Below are 13,693 nucleotides of genomic sequence, written 5' to 3'. Positions count from 1 at the left end.
AGAGACAATTTCGAACCTCAAAAACATCCAGCCTTAAAAAACAAAAAAGCATCCACCCCTTTTCACGCATTATGGACTAACGCCAAACTTTTGAATGCATTTTTCCTACGCAGCAATTGTTTTGCTTTGAAACGTCTATCCTTCTCAGCAGGTGATAAATTGCAGTACATGTTCCTCAAGGTGGACTATTTTGAGTTTGGATCGAAGAGCTGAGTGTTAATGTTACAATTCTAGCTTCTCCCATATTTGAAAAGTAGGAACCTTTGTGGTGAGTCCAAATTTGTGGAGACTTAAGTGAGACCCTTTATGTTCTAGGCACAGTCATGTGCTAGGCACGGCAGGAGATCTGAATCCTATTTCAATTTATTGCAACTAGTAACAAGCCCTTGAGGAATCCAGGTTCTTGCTCTATAAAATGGAATACTTAGAGTTGATTTAATTCATCACAGAGACATTTGGAGGATCAGACGAGTTAACGCATATGTGAAAGTACTTTGCAACTTTGGTTCCTTTACAAATGTAGAGCAGTTTTGTTCTTGAGTTCTAGAGCGGGAGGGCAGGGGAGAGATCCGAGGAATGGAATTTAAATGAGAGAACACTGTTCTCCACAGCACCGTTCTAAACTTGTCTGGAGACTGGATTCAGTGGGTGACTAAACACGAGAGGCCAATTAAGGAATTCAAGAGCAGACCAGCAGGCTAGGCCAAATCTAAATTATGGGCACTGAAAAGTTTACATAGACCCACATTTACACTGTTTACAATCGTAGGAGATTTCTATATTTTCTGATGAACATCATCATAGCCTTAAAAACCTGTGACTCCCAAGTTAGTTAAAAATCTCATGCCTGGGTTATATTTAAAAAGTTTACACGAATAGACTGGAGCAGGGATACTCAAACTTCATTGTGCATAAGAGTATTCTAGGGGCCCAGTCAAATTGGGACATTTCTGAGATTTACCCATGGTGATTATGAATTGAAACACCTGAGTGAGACTCATGAAGCTGCATCTTTAGAAAGAACTGCTGTGAATCCAATCTCATGAATTAAAACTCAAGGTAGGAAAGTTCATGATGTGCTTAGGAGAGGGTGAAATATGGAAGTTTCACTTTTGGATGATGAGGCGGATGGTGAGAACATTAAGTATGAGAACACCGTGGTTTGCATAGGGATGCAGACTGTTGCTATTAATGGTACCCAGTTGGCTTGTGCCTCCCGATATCCATGCCCTTGAATAGGCTCCTCTGATGTCAGCTCTAAGTTTCGCTATATGACTTGCTTCGGATAGTTGGACAATAGTAAATGCGACATAAGCAGATAATTAAGAAGTTTTGGGGTGTGGGGGAACCTGGGTGACTCAGTTAAGCATCTGACTCTATTTCGGCTCAGGTCACGATCTCACAATTCATAGGATCACGCCCCGTGTCAGGCTCTGCGCCGACAGTGTGGAGCCCGCGTGGGATTCTCTCTCTCTCTCTCTGAATAAAATAAATACACTTAAAAAAAAAAAAAGAAAAAAAAAAGAAGTGTTGGGGTGTAACTCCTCTTGCAGCTCCAGCAAATCCGGTGACCATGATGTGAAGAAGCCTGGGCAACGTTGCTTGTGATCCACAGCCAATCACTTCAGTGCATTCAGCTGGTATCTGATGCCAATTACCAGACGTGATATGGAAGCCATTTTGCACCAACCAGCTCTAGCACAGATGACGTGGGCTATCCTTGCAAGATTGGATGGAGCTCTAGGTATATTGAATTTGAGCTTTTGATAAAACATTTATGAGGAACTCCCTCACAGATAAGATGATCTGGAGCGTAAGTGAATGGTTTGCAAAAGCATAAAAAAAAAGGGGGTTTGGAAGTTATCTACTGACGGATTGTAATTTAGACTATGTATACGAGGCAGCACTTGGGTGACTCCGTCAGTGAAGCATCCGACTTCAGTTCAGGTCCTGATCTCACGGTTCATGAGCTCGAGCCCCGTGCTGGGCTCTCTGCTGACAGCGGAGAGCCTGCTTCAGGTGCTCTCTCTTCCTCTCTCTATTCCTCCCCTGCTTGCCCATTCTCTCCGTCAAAAATGAATATACAGGGGCGCCTGGGTGGCTCAGTCGGTTAAGCGTCCGACTTCAACTCAGGTCACGATCTCGCGTCTGTGAGTTCGAGCCCCGTGTCGGGCTCTGGGCTGACGGCTCAGAGCCTGGAACCTGCTTCCGATTCTGTGTCTCCCTCTCTCTCAGCCCCTCCCCCGTTCATGCTCTGCCTCTCTCTGTCTCAAAAATAAATAAACGTTTAAAAAAAAAATGAATATACATTCAGACTATGTATAATAAGAGCGTGAGAGTGATTCCAGGGGACCTAGAGTGGGACACTGACAACGACTTCCACTGGATTTTTTTCGGGGGAACAGTAAACAGCAAATAGCCCAGCTTTGAGGACTAGAAAGGCAGTTAGGCGAAGTCGGACCAGAATGAACAGAAAGCAAGAGGGAAGATACTTCTGAAGGGTCAGAGCAGAAAGGTATCAAGTGTTCAGAGGGGGCAAAAAATCACGGCTCGAAATAGGCTTGTGGCTTGAGCAGTTTAAATTGACGAGTGCTTCGAAATGATATGAACTTGACTTCAGGTTTTAATGACCAAAAGAAGGAGAGTTAGACCCTGAGTGCCAACTACCTTTTGAAGAGATGGGATAAAGTAAGATATGAGGATGAAGAGACATTTCTAAATATTTAGAAAAAGTTAATAAAAAATCTCTTATTGACACTTTAGTGTCTCATTAAATGAGACATTAATAGCTAAAGGGATGGATTCAACTTAAAGGTGTAACTTTTTTCTTATTTTGATATCTTAACCTATGATGGATTATCTTTGATATAATTTCCAGGAAATCCTTAGGAAAAAATACATACTTAATATTAAGTATCACTTCTTGAATTTTTTATTCTTGCTCCCTCCAAAACCTCACTAAAATGTCAGGAAAGCTTGGTTACATTTTTTTTTTAAATTAAGAAGAAATAGATCAGGCTAAAAAAAAAAAAAGAAAAGAAAAGAACACAACAGAATATTCTATCATCTATAATGGATGTCAACACGACTTTGGAAAGTCAAATGGGGGTGAATGATTCATAATGGACTTGGCAGTTTGGAAAAAGTGAAAACTAACTGCTTGCAGAGCCAGAAGCCAAAGAACAAGCGAAAACACAAAGCAGAATCCTGGATATGATTGAAAATTAAAGATACTAGGGACTTCAGGAGAAAAGAATTGAGGAAAACAGTAAGGTTTTATGAAATCTATAAGCAACAAATGAGCTCCCAATTCTCTTCTACCCATTTAGCCAGGTAAGTACTCTTCCCAGGTCATCATGAACTTGGGTTTGTGAGATTAAACACAACTGATATCAAGAAGGCTTACAAAAAAAGAAGTATTTATAGTCCACATATTAAATGGTTGAGCTCACTAGCCTTGAAGAATGTTGACAATTCTGAGCATTCTCCAACCCTCCATCCACTTCACACAGTGTCAGAGATCAAAATATTTGTAATCTAGAATAAAAGATGAGATACTGATGAGCAGAAAGGCTCCAGCAAAATGAGAACTTGGGAAAATACAAAATATGTTAGTAGATATTTTAATGTTGTTTAAAAAAAGAAGTCAAGGAAATCTCAGAGACAGAGAGAGAAAGAAGCAAAAAAGAGAAACGAACATAGAATCATGAAAACTTCAAAAGGAGAGAACAAAAGAAATGGCAAGGAGAAAATCATCAGTAAAAAAGTTAGAGACAAATTTCCAGACTAAAAAGACAAAAATGGACGGTTAGAACAGACTCAGTATAATGAATGATAAAACAAACACACCAAGGCACATTATTGTGATATTTTACTATAGCAGCAATTAAGACAAGATCCTAAAAGCTAACAGAATATAAAACAGACCTATGCAAATGATGAGAAATCAGAATAGCATCAAATTTGTCAACAGCCTTGCCAGAAACTAAAACCAATGGACCAAATCCTTTCAAATTCCAAGGGAATAATATTTCCATCCCAAGATTCTATAACTACCCAAATTATCAATCAACTGTAAAGTCATTTTATCATTAATTAGTCATGCACAATTTCAAAATATTTACCTCCTATGTTCCATTTTTCTTTTTTTTTTTTAATATGAAATTTATTGTCAAATTGGTTTCCATACAACACCCAGTGCTCATCCCCAACAGGTGCCCTCCTCCATGCCCATCACCCACCCTCACCTCCCTCCCATCCCCCATCAACCCTCAGTTTATTCTCAGTTTTTTAAGAGTCTCTTATGGTTTGACTTTCTCCCTCTCTTTTTTTTTTTTTCCCCCTTCCCTTCCCCCATGGTCTTCTGTTAACTTTCTCAGGATCCACATAAGAGTGAAAACATATGGTATCTCTATGTTCCATTTTTCTAGAAAGTTTCTAAATTGCACGGTCCACCAAAATAACCAAAAGGGGGGAAAAAGAAAGGCATAAATTAAACACCAGAAAAAAAAAATGAGAGAAATGTTCCCAGAGAAAAAATACAGGAAGTACTAGGTCAATAGCCGTGTTACAGTCCTGGCAACCAGTCCAGACTTAAGCTATAATTAAACCTGATATGTTTGAATATACAAAAACTGTGTTTTGAGTTCTGTTGGAGAATTTAGGGATGAAAGAGTGGGATACATAAAACTAAACAAATGGAAAGATAAGTCAATAATTGTAGGGAAGGTGGAGAACATACTAGAGCTAAAATCATCTAAAGTAGAAAGTCACAATTTTTAAAAGCCAAGCAATGACAGGGGCACCTGGGTGGCTCAGTAGGTTAAGCATACGGCTTTGGCTCTGGTGATGATCTTGCAGTTCATGGGTTCGAGTCCCGCATCGGGCTCTGTGCTGACAGCTCAGAGCCTGGAGCCTACTTCGCATTGTGTCTCCCTCTCTCTCTGCCCCTCCCCTGCTCATGCTCTGTTTCTCTCTCTCTCTCTCAAAAATAAACATTCAAAAAATCAAGCAATGACAAAATAATTTTTAACAAAACAGAAAAAATGAAGCATAATTGGAAAATGTAATAATAGTTAAATATGTAGGTAAGTATATGTATCCTCATTATACTCTTCTCTCTAGTTTTTCAATTGAAAATGTAACAAATAAAAAATAAAATTGATAGAAGTATTAAACATTTCTAAGTGAGATAGTGAGGTAAATACCAGAAGAAATTGCAAAGATTGCTGAAGATATTTATCACTGGAAAACAGAAATGATTGGTAGAGAGATGTGGAGTAAGACATTTGGGTAAGAACTTTCTTTCTGTGAATTCTAATCAATGTTTTGATTCTTATAAGGAAAAAAAAGGCATGAATTCCACTAAGATATATCTACATAATTGAACCCAAGTACTTGGGAATTTTTAAGAGCGAATTAACTGATACAAGAATAATTACTTGTTTCTTAGAGGGGAACCTATCTTTATCTAACAGAATAATTAAAGTTAACCAAAATAACTTTCACCATTAATTTTGGAGAGAATTCTGTAACTTTGTAAGTTGTTAGTTTCATGTATAGGCTTATTTTTTTATGTCACAGTTGGGGTAGCAATTCAGAAAGCTAACTGGGCTTCACTCTCAAAAATGGATACAATAATGTAGACATCACTTGCCCTGGGTCCCAAATCACTGACTTCTATAGTTAGAAACTGTCTTGGAAGTCATCAAAATCCAAAACTTTTATGTCATTGACAAGGAAACTGAGACATCAAGTCATTAAGTGGTATGTTCAAGTTCACTCCTTCATATCACCGTAAAATTGCACAAAAAACACTTAGCAGCTGGCAAATCACATAACTAAATTTTGTCCCTTTAGTAAGATACTACCTGAAGTTGGACCTCATTTCCACTCAAGAGAACGACAATTGAAAGTGACTCGCTGTTGGAGGACCTAAAGATACTATATATTTATATTTGGACATAGTATCTTTGTTTCAGGAAACACATTAAGACAAATTCTTTATTTGCACACATATAAGTCAAATATCCATTTAGAGTGTGGTCATTTGTAATTACCTTGTAGATATGACAAATGGTAAGTGTGGTTTAAAATGGGTCCAACTGAATCTTAAAAGAAGGTAGAAATGGACTTTGTCATTGGCTGAATTGTTTCCCACCACAAAATTCATATGTTGAATCCCCCAGTACCTCACAACATTATTGTATTTGGAGATGAGGCCTTTAAAGAGATAGTTCTGTAAAACTGAAGCCATTGGCATGGGTCCTAATCCAAAATGACTGCTGTCCTTAAAAGAAGAGAAAATGTGGACACCGAAATGCCAGCAAAGTACACACGTAGGGGAAAGACCACGTGAGGACACAGTGAGAAGGTGGCCAGCTCCAAGCCAAGGAGAGAGGCCTCAGAAGAAACCAGAACTTGATCTTTGACTTCTAGCCTCTACAACTGTGAGAAAGTTAATGTCTGTTGTTCAAGTCACTTAGTTTCTGGAATTTTGTTATGGCAGCCTGAGCAAACCAAGGCAGACCTCAAGAGGAAGCGATTTGGAATAGAGTGGAGGTTGCTCTGTGTAATTAAGTGATATGGACTCTTACGGTTGTGCGGTCTGGGTAGTGGAGTCCGCTCTTATGTATGTTTGGGGTGAGGGAAGTGAACTGGAAGGATGGAACCTGGCCTATGGCAGCCGCTGGAACCCCTCCTCACGTTGTATCCTGAGGAACTTACATCAATGGCAACTTCAGAAAAGACGCTCTTGCTGAAAAGAGGATTGGCTGAGGGCCCAGAACTGTATTCCTTTGAATAAATAATAATGAAAACAATATCATATTTTGTTCTCCACGCTGGTAAGGCTGGAGTATGTATTACTCCACCTTTCTAATGTTTACCGATTTGTTAGTAGAAAAAAGTAGGGTAGTCGTCCAGACTCGGGCGGCCAAGGCTGTCTTTAAATGAGGATTTTACAGTACTTAGCACCATTCTGTAGTGAGTTTTTACTTACCGAAGATATTAGGATAAGAGCGGGAAAAGCTGTTACCTTCTCTAGTATTCTTTGCTCATAGTATGTTTGCTTATATACACGGATAACAAGCTTATATTTCTTGGTAACTCTAATTGTGAACATACGCAGTGCGTAATATTAGATAACACAATTTTCAAGTCAGACACCTGAGTTTGGCGTCTAGCCTCACACGTGTGAGACCTTAGGTCACTTAACGTCTTTCACCTTAGGTATTTCACTTGTAAAATGAGAATAATACTATTATCTGATTCGTAGGACTGCTTTAAGAATTAAACAAAGTGCATATAAATCCATTAGCATGGTACCTGGAAGATAAATTATTCCTTAACCAAACTGAGAAATCCTAAATACCATGGAACTGCTTCATTTCTAGATGTGTATAGAGCTTTTACTAGCATGAATATTCTTAAAATCCTTTTAAACTGTCAAAAAAAAAAAAAAAAGACCCACAACTTCTCTTCTTTTGCCATCTGAGGTTCAAATCTTTCATTATATTCACAAAAGTGGACATTTTCTTAACTCCGGAGAAGTTGTATTGCTTTGTAAGCATAAAACAGAATTAGTTTTATGTGGCATTGAGTGATTCCAAGTCCAATCGTGTGACAAAAACTAGCCCGTGTCTACCTGTGCCACATAATCTGTTTATGCTGCATTGAAATATCAATTTAGAAATGCCACTTTCCTTGAGCAGCAAGTAATTATCTGGAAGAAACATATTTTATCACTCCCGATGGCTGCTATCAGGCAGCAAATCTTCAGTCCCCGGCACATGATCCCGTGTTTCCTTGCAAATTGTGCAGCCGAGCAGTACTGTACCTTAACACTTTTAAATAAGATCTTGACACTCGTGTCATTGTACAAGCTCGGATCTGGACGACAGGATTTTTTTCCCCTTAATTTAAACGCACTATTTTTCATCAAATGACAAGCATACATTATGGTCTCCATTCTAACCAAGCCTCTAAAGGCTATTTCAATTTGACTAGAGCGGTTTTCTGCCAAATGGCTACTCTAAGTTACACTGTGCACATTACCCACCAGAAAGCACAGAGTTGATGAGAGTGCACTGTCAACTATCCTGCACATCGATATGGGGGTTATTTGATTTGAAATTGGATTCTAGCCTTCCTTGATCTGTTGTATAAATGGAGAAGCATGTGTTGGAGAAATTCTTACAAAGTTTATGAAGAGTGTGATGTACTTTCCCCCCCTAGAGTTTGTCTTTCACTTTGTTTGACTCCAGCACGAGCTCTCCTCTCAGTAATAAATATTCAAAGCTGAAAGTAGAAGAGCCCCCCTTTTTTTTCTTTAAATGGAAATAAAACTTAGGAAAAATTATTCTATGCATGAATTTCTTCTGTGATACGAGTTGGGTGCAAGTTGCAGACTTTTGTAGCAGAGTGGCTTTGTGACCCTTCTTTAAACATTTAAGACTTAGTTCAGAAGTTCACTGAATATGATGAGACATGATTCTTAAGTACGGAGCCTTCAAAAAAAGTATCTTCTAAATATATAATATTCTCAGCGAGACATGTCAGTCATTGTCAAGATGAAAGTCGTTTAAATGCTAAGTTCCTGGTAAACTGTATCTATATTGTAGGGCTCTATTCACAAAGCAATACCTTAGCTGTATGTGTAGAGCATACAAAAATATATCATTTTGTTATGGGACATACTGAACTCTGGATATTGTGATGTGAGGTTGGGAGGGAGGGAGTTTGCTATGCAAGTTACATGCTTATCATCAGTATGTGGATGGCCCTAAGGGCAGCATAGAGAACTTCAGAGAAAACATATTAAATGGGCATGGGGGAAGCATCCTTTTGACCCACATAAAAGGGTCTTTGTGTAGATCTCATGAGCACAAGATTTTATATTTGAGTGGATAAAGATGTGCAGTTTCTTTAGAATCAAAGGTAGATTGGCAACACTTTTAGTAAATGGCAAAATAATTATGAGTGTATTTGGTATTCAGTGTAAAACATTTATCACTTTGAATGGTTTTGGCATCAGGGCAGCTATAATAGGCAATCCCACAAGAATCCCTTTGTAATTTAGCATTAATTGATGTTCCTTTATTGTAACGACAGTTGATAAGTTAAAAGACACTGAATTGAAGAAGGAAAATAAAACACTTTGACCAGTCCTTTACTGCTTCTGCCAGTGACTGGAAAAAAAATTAGCTATAAAATAAAGCAGACAGAAACAGTGCCCAATTTTCTAAGGATAAGAGTGTGGAATGGCTGTGTTTGCATTTACATGCTTATGTGTACATATACTTGCTGAAGTAAAATCCAGTATTTAGCTTAGAAAAATGGACTATTTCTAAATATTTTAGAATAACTTGTCTTTTTTTTACTGCTTGTGTGACAGATGGATTACTAATGGCCCTGATTCTTCATCCTTTTCTGTATCCATAGCCTTTGTGATGTGATGTTGCATCTTTTCCCATCAGTGGTTAATTCTATTTCCCCACCTCTTGGATCTGGACTGGACTCAGGACTTACTGTGGCTGATAGAATGTGATGGAAGTGATAGTCTGCCTAAGCTTCTACTGGCTTTCTGAAACCCACCCAGCTGCCATGTGAAGAATCCGGGTTAGTCAGCTGAAGGATGACACATCAGACACAGCTGAGTGATCCCAGTGGGGTCTTCCTAGAGGACCCAGCCTCTAGTTGACTTTGCTGACTGATTACAAATTCCCGAGCAAGCCCAGACAAAAACACAGAGTTTGATTCAAAGCAGAAAAACCACACCTCTGATGGAAATCCAAGTTGCCAATCTCTAGAATAGTGAGCAGAAGAAATGGTTTTTATTAGAACCCACTACGTTTTGGGGTGTTTTTTAAGGAAACACTCGATAACTATGTCGGTATGGTAGACTACAGAGGGACTAAATTAAGAAACAGAAGGGTAAGGGATTTGTTTTAATAGCATTAAGCTTCTGATGTAAAATGAATATTCTAGCCATACTAAACTCTATAATCTTCATATATTGTCCTGATTCCCTTAGCTTTGTGCCTGGAATGCTCTTCTCAAAGGTCAAATTGGACTCATCCTTCAAAGCAAAGGCCATGTACTCATACTCCATGAAGACTTCTGTTTTCCAGAGCCTGCTACTCAACATTCCTAGAATTTTAGTTTTACCTATGTGTCACATATCACTTTTCCCTTGCATTTGCTTTTAATATGAGTGATTTTTCCACCCTCTCCAAAAGGCATAGATGGTATCTTCTCCATCTGAGTAACCTCAAATCATTTTGTAGTACCTAGACAAAACTAAACAATCGACAAATATTTGAATGAATAAATATTACAGGCTAAGAAACCACTCTGGATCCCAGCCTCTCTCTATGCTCCTGCTGTTATCGTAGGGAGTAGTTAAGCTCTTCAGAGAGCACTTAAACAAATATAAAGGTTTAATTCTCTTAATTATTACTGCTATTATATGTTTGCTTTATTTCTATGCATTTCCTCTTCCTATAAAATTTTTATATTCTGTAAAACAGGGTGTTTGAAGCTTTTTTGAATACATGATAGCAGTAAAAACAATATGAAGGTTATTTGGTGTGTTAAATTTTTAAAAGAAAAGAAACTTTTCAGTATTTATTAATTTTAATAGATACTATTTTCTTTGAAGTATCTAGATTTTTCATCTTCTGCCTTTTCATTCATACATTGTATCTCTGGTCTAAAGAACCAAATTTTCGAATTCATATAAATATAAATTTATATCAAGTTCTTTTATATATCTACAAATACAAAAAAAAGGTATTGGGCAACTTTAAATTGTTTTAAGTTAAGATATATAATAGTAGTTCAGTGTACATCTTTTCATTATCAAAGTGCTTTCCTTAGGTCTTTTAAAAATTGCTGGTATTGGGGTGCTTGGGTGGCTCAGTTGGTTAAGGTCCGACTCTTGATTTAGGCTTAGGTCATGATCTCACAGTTTGTGAGATTGAGCCCCACGTAGGGCTCTATGTTGACAATGAAGAACCTTGGGATTCTCTCTCTTCCTCTGTCTCTGCCCCTCCCCTGCTCATGCGTGCTTTTTCTCTCAAAATAAAAAAATAAAAATAAAAAAAGTAAAAAAAAAGTAAAATAAAAAAACTAAAAAACTCAAAACTAAAAAAAAAGAAATTACTGATATTATGTTTCAATTTCATTTAAGATGTTTTCCTACTCATGTTATCTTCCATTGGCCAATTTTTGATGTTTCTCTGCTACCTAGAATCGTAAATATTAAGTTAACTTTCATATAAGTGAAATGGGAACAATTTTTGAAGAGTGGTGATGATTTGGTCAAATGTTCTCTCCCATAATGTTTATGAAATAATAATAAAGTTGAGATGATGACAGCTTGTTTACTGAAGAGATTTTTCTCAAGTTATTTAACTCATATAATCTACCTAACCTTAGGTAAGGTGGACTCATTTTACTCCTTTCTTTCTGTCACTACAGAAGATATTAGAAAGTTGGATTAACTCTGGCACCTATCATTGCTGCTTCATAATGTGAATAAAATATTTCTTTCTCCCCTGACACAATTACCAGTATGAACTTGCAAATGTCTACACTACTGTTTTCTAGACTGATGTCTGAGCCATCAGAAGTCTGAGGACATATTGCTGGGCAGCCCATGAAACTTTCTAAATGTTGTATTTTCATTCTTATGAGAATTTAAGCACACACACACACACACACACACTTTTAACTAGTTAGAAACAGAAAACATTCATTTTGCCAAAATAATAAAAGATATTTGCTTATTCTAAGACTTCAGTTTTAAACTAGCCATTTTTGGCCCTCTTGGGTCTAGCACAGATAATCTCTCAAGTTCAAGGTAATTTATCCCACTAGAAGTGGTTCATATATTTCTTGAATTGGGAAACACTAGTCTATAACAGAAATGGATCAACTTTTGGTCCTGACGTTCTGATGGACGCTGTTATCATGGAGTTTCAATAGAGTAAGGAAAACTGACAAAAAACTAACTAACCAATAAATAGATTCTTTGAATTGGTGGTGCATACAAAGACAATGTGCAAAAACGACAGGCAGTTTTAAAACCAACCTCATGATCACTTCCGTGAGTTCAGTGGGTGACAGGAATGTGTGCCTGGGGGCAGGTGTTTGCTTTGCGTGATTTGAAACTCTGGCTTAAGTAACTCGGGCCATCTAGGAATTCCAATACAATAGTCCTCTCTTTATCCATGGTTTCACTTTCTGCAGCTTTAGTTACCCACACTCAACCTCAGTCCAGGAGCAGATGATCCTCCTTTATGAACTATCATCAGAAGGTCAAAAGTAGCCTAAGGCTATGTCACAATGGCTACCACCCACCCCAATTCATCTCATAATGTAGGTATTCACCTCACATCATCACGAGAAGGGTGTATACAAGGCATACAAGATATTTTGAGAGAGACCATATTCACCTAACTATCTCGTTATAGGGTATTATTTTTTAACTTAATTATTGGTTCTTTTTTTAGTCTCTTTGCTGTGTCTAATTTAGAAATTAAACTTTATGACAGGTATGTCTGTGTAGGAAAAAAACAGTATAGATGGGGTCCAGTACTATCTGTGTTTTCAGGCATCCACCAGGGGTCTTGGAATATATCCTCTGTGGATAAGGGGGACCACTTAGGCTTGGGTGTATATGGAACCCACCGATATTCCACTTCACATGATTAGTGACAGGACTGCTATAGTGTTTGTTTTCTAATATAACACGAAGAAAGTTATATTTTATGTAAATAGAAGTGAGCATCATTATTTTGAATCAATATACAATCTGAGAGTAGTAACTCTTAAATTTTGTTTTTAACGTGCTAGAATAGGCAGACAATCTTAACTATGTCCATGTATCTGCCTTTGAAAAAACTTGAAAGCTTATTAGGTTTAAGAAATCCCCTAAGAATCTCAAAATACAAGTTTTATCCGTATGTTTGCCATGTCTATACCTCTTCTGTTTGGATACATACTCAAACTTTCATAGAGACCATGCCCACCACTAGCAACCAGGCAGAATTAATAGTTTTTTCCTCTAATCTCATAGAACTGATATCTACTTCACACCATTTGGATTACAATTGGTCATTCTTACTTTGTTTTGCTTCAAGAGTCCCTGACCCTTAAAGTCTAAGCATTATTTCACAATTTTTATAAGGGCATTTATGGTTATATGGCGGGCACTAATCAAAGTTCTTTTCAAGTATTAGCTAAATCAACACTCACAGCATAATGTGGTAGATACTCTCATTAACTCCATTTTACAGATAGGGAAAATGAGACACAGAGAACTTAAGTAACTTGTCCAAGGTCACACCACTAATGGTAGGGCCAGGATATGGATACAGTTAGTGCAGCCCCAGGGCCCGTGCCTCATTCACCACATAATGATGTCTCTCGTAGGTAACAATGGACATTACCTAAGTAAATGAACCCTGGGTACCGTGGAAAAAAACAGTTTTGTTATTTTTTAGCAAGAGTATATTAAGAATACTTGTGATGGTTGGTTTTATGTATCACTTGGCTAGGTTATAGTACCTAATTATACAATCAAACACTAATCTAGGTGTTGCGGTGAAGGTATTTTGTAGATGTGGTTAACATTTGCAATCAGTTGACTTTGAGTGAAGATTACCCCTGATACGCGGGTGGCCTCATC

General features: G+C 37.6%; 1 long non-coding RNA gene across 1 annotated transcript; it reads right to left on the bottom strand.

Moving 5' to 3' along the window:
* Positions 1-3,455: 3,455 nt before the first annotated feature.
* Positions 3,456-12,245, bottom strand: LOC122227839. Its single transcript, XR_006206238.1, has 3 exons — positions 12,095-12,245; positions 6,727-6,795; positions 3,456-3,537 (listed from the first exon to the last, which is right to left on the bottom strand). It is a non-coding gene; the product is annotated as an uncharacterized LOC122227839 (long non-coding RNA).
* Positions 12,246-13,693: the final 1,448 nt, after the last annotated feature.

Source organism: Panthera leo, chromosome C1 (assembly GCF_018350215.1).
Source record: "Panthera leo isolate Ple1 chromosome C1, P.leo_Ple1_pat1.1, whole genome shotgun sequence".
In the NCBI taxonomy this organism is placed as follows: domain Eukaryota; kingdom Metazoa; phylum Chordata; class Mammalia; order Carnivora; family Felidae; genus Panthera; species Panthera leo.
The sequence above is the reverse complement of the archived record's forward strand: the minus strand, read 5'-3'. Positions and strand labels throughout refer to the sequence as shown.